Source organism: Eutrigla gurnardus (assembly GCF_963514095.1).
Source record: "Eutrigla gurnardus genome assembly, chromosome: 8".
Classification (NCBI taxonomy): Eukaryota; Metazoa; Chordata; class Actinopteri; order Perciformes; family Triglidae; genus Eutrigla; species Eutrigla gurnardus.
The window spans coordinates 1457736-1461759 of NC_139922.1; the positions used below are offsets into that span (position 1 = coordinate 1457736).

A 4024-nucleotide genomic window follows, 5' to 3' on the forward strand; every position below is an offset into this window, starting at 1 on the left:
TAGGCTAGGCCTACATAATTAACACTTGCAGTAATGTATTTGCTAAATGACAAACAGGCAATACCCAATTGCCTGCAGAAAAAGTAGCCCTGTGCCTTGTTGAAATATAACCAAACAGTCTTATTCATATTGTTGGTCTCTTTTTATTTACCAAGTGCAGCATAATGCCTAGAAAGGAGAGGATAAGAAGGGAAAAGATAAGATGATGACTCCGATCCGGATGAGACTCAGATTCTGACTCAGTCACTGCAAGTCAAGTCATTTTTCGATTGTATCATGTAAGTAGAATGTCAGATTTTTTTTCTCTCTCTCTCTCTGTATACCCAGAAGTCAAAGGCTCTCACAAGGGAAGACTCTGCAGAGGAATTGCTTGCAATGTACAGTGATTCACCGCCTTCAGTCATTCATCGTGATAAAAATCTGACAAAGACAGTGGTTGAATTAAAGCAGGAGATCCAAGACATGAAGGAAGAGAATGCAAATTTGAGGGAGTTGCTTGTCCAAGGTATCACCTCTTATCACTTATTTAACAATAAGACAAGCAAAACACTTAAAAAACACTTTAGCCATACTTTATATTGTACTAAATAATGATGTACCATTTTTGTTTATCATTTTCTGTGTACATGTATAGATGTGCCTGAACTCCTAAAGACCATGAAGAATGTAATTGATTTGGCTGAACCTCGTAAGAGATCCAGTTTAGACCTGACCACACCACCAATCCCCCCCAAAGTTCTCTGCAGTCCAGGCCTGGTTCATCATCTGCAGATTCACTGCTGTCCCTCCCCAGATCTTCACCATCCAGCTCCACATCAGGGTCTGTTATTCTACCAACAAGGGACAACCAGTCTTCCAAGGTAATTGATTTTTAAAGTATAAATAAATCCAGTGCATAATTGGATCTACTGTCTCTCAGATGTGTTGTGGAAAAATGAATCTGCCCAATAAAGATCAACAACCAGGATCAGCTTTTTCTCCGAGGTTTATTCCACTAAGTATTCTCATCTGCAGAGGAGGGACTGGTCACCCCTGCCTTCTGATGCAAAGGTTCAGAATCAGCAGGAACGACCCTGAGTCCAACAACAGTCTTCCTTTTAAGGAGGAGGAACCAAAGGACGGATCATGTCCTATCTTACAAAGACAAGATGTACAGGCAAGGTCAAGATTTACAGAACACAGGCGTCATAGTCCTGAAATTATCTTATGTCAATGTGGCACTCATGTTCATATCATCTACAAACAGGCATTCATTTTCGTCATAGCATAACAGTCAGATGAGGAGATGCGGATCGACGTCTGGCCTGACAAATATTCTGATTATAAAGTACAAACATCCAAAATTCCCATTACAGATGTACATCTATGAGTATGGCAGATCTAATTTTTGTTTTAATGTCTTAAGTTTGAACCCTAAATTCTCACAATGGCTCTTTGTTTGAACAGGTGGAGATCCATCCTGGAACTGAAGTCATGGTAGAGAAACTGGCATGGGCCTATGCAGTTAATGCAAGTTCAGCTACAGTATTTGTGAGACATTTGCTCACAGCAGTCTTCCCAATGGAGATACTGCTGGTGAGCAATCTTCGAGGGGGGAAACGAGGCAGAGTCGATGCTCGTCTACCTCTGGACAAAAGTAAACTGGATGCCATCTACAGTAAGTTTTCATCCTTTTATGGTATATGTTTTGGCAATAGTCCATGCTTTTTTGTATTTACTGATTTCAGACAAGGAACCCTAAAAACAGTCATACACCATACCAGCATTCTACACTGTCAGACTTTAGTGTCAGTTGTGTTAAATTCTATGAGCCGCATGGAGAACATTTCTACATTGTATAAGTGTTAATGAAAGAATGCCTCTGCCAAATGGAAGAACCTTATTCGTAGAATGAATTATCTTCCCTTGCTTATATACTGTATTATATACACAGGTGTAATAATAATCATATTAATCTTCTCATGACAAGCTATTGTACACTACCTCTTTCTCTGCTGTTTCAAAGGTCTATGACTTATTTAACAAATTAACAAACGAACACATTTAGGAAAATAAGTATATTTTAGTCTGAAGTACAAACTTGCATTTAATGAGGCATCTCTTCAAGGTCAACTCCATGCATCTCCTATACAGTGCTATAGAGCTGGCATTAGACATTAATATAATGTAATAATGTTTTTTTATTTGTTACTTTCAGATTAATAATTGTACTCTTATTCTTTTCCATTTCCCCCTATTGTGTTCATATATAGGTGCAACGCTTGAGAGGTGGCCTGGGACCCAGCCCTCCAGCATTGGCAGCACAATCAATGCCAAGATCACAGAGCTCCGTGCCAAAAGTAAAATTGTTTCTGTTACAACACCCCCCACAAAAAGTATCTACTTGGTAGTAACTGTTGATGTTATAGTGTCATATATGAAGCCAGGTTTTACCCATTAGAGGGAAATTGTTCGAAGTGGGCAGGTTTTTATCCCTCGCTAGTTTTGCCCATGTTGATATTCATTGTAATATCAGTTCACTCTAAATAAAGTCCATCAAATTAAAAGTTTGCTTAACAGCCATTTTTTCAGCATTACAGACATTGAAAGATTGCATTTATAGACTGCAGTTACAGTATGTAGCTGGAATGGTAGAACGTAGTATTGCAGAAGTAAAGGGACAAATTAACTTTTGTCACTTTCATATGTGAGTCACGTGTTTCTAATGATAGAAATGTAGTTGTATGAGTTGTTAAGTTGTATGAAATCACTTATAAAAAAGTATAATATTTATAATGGTATTTCAAATTTCATAGGCTTACATTCAAGGATTCGTATACAAAAAACATAAAGAAAACAGGTTACCGTGGCATTACATACAAAATAATCTATCTGTAATGGTACATATTCCTATATGTTTTTACATATTTGTATTAGATGCCTTTATTAGATGATTATTTAGATAAAAAATAAACGTATATAAAACATATAAAGTCAGCATAATTCACCTGCAAAAAATATTCATAGTTCATACAGAAAACCCACATATAATGGTACTGGTTCATATATTTAAAGTATATGTCTTTAAAGACACATTGTAAAACAAATATGCAAAAATTATAGGAAACCTATATGGAAAACATACGTTGACATGTGCTTTCCTTATTTTCTACATACATAGTTTTCACATGATTCTTATATAAATCTTTTTACTATCTTGTATGAAAAGAATGCAAAAGTGGCCACTTTCAAGAGTTAATCATATACTATACATGAAACATACAATACATGAAACATTAACTGAAGGCGATGGAAAGTTATAAATACATTTTTTTTTATAAGTTTCTTCTATTTCTTTTCCGTATGGAAGTACAGTGTTACTTAAGTGTACAGTGTTACTTAAGTAACACTGTACACCATCCAAACCTGCCAGAATCTGTGACATCATCCTCTGGAATGCACTCGGGGCTGATGCGAGACTGAAGGGGACCTTAGTGAACCGAAAAAGTCCATCATGAGTGATAAAACCAGTAAGGTCTCGGCTCTCAGGGTGCAGAGGTACCTGATGATATGCATTTTGCAGGTCAATAGAGGAGAATATTTGTGCTCCTCATAGCTCATGAAACACCTCCTCAATATGTGGCAGTGGATGGCTGTCAACAACCACAGCCTTGTTGGGCTCACGTAGATCTGGACATATTCTGAGCCGACCCAACTTGCGGTGGACTACTATGGGTGAAACCCATGGTGAGGAGTTGATGCGTTCAATGACACCGTCCTTTTCTAGTCTCTGCAACTCCTGGGACACTGCATCACGAATGGCAAAAGGCAGACGACGTAGCTTTTGCTGCACAGGCTGTATTCCAGGTCTCACAGTGACTTTGTGAACAAATCCAGTAACTGTTCCAGTCTTTGAAGCGTCAGTTTCAGCAGCTGTGTACTGTACAGGGACAGCAGGGGGGTTGTTAGTAGTGACATGACCCTCTTTGATCTCAAGTTGCAGGGCATTGAAGAGATCCATGCCTAAAATGGGCATACCTGGGAC

General features: G+C 38.2%; 1 long non-coding RNA gene across 1 annotated transcript; it reads left to right on the plus strand.

The window, feature by feature from the left end:
• Window positions 1–649: 649 nt before the first annotated feature.
• LOC311017150 lies at window positions 650–2383 on the plus strand. The gene is made up of 3 exons (XR_014597594.1): window positions 650–860; window positions 1447–1657; window positions 2253–2383. It is a non-coding gene; the product is annotated as an uncharacterized lncRNA (long non-coding RNA).
• Window positions 2384–4024: the final 1641 nt, after the last annotated feature.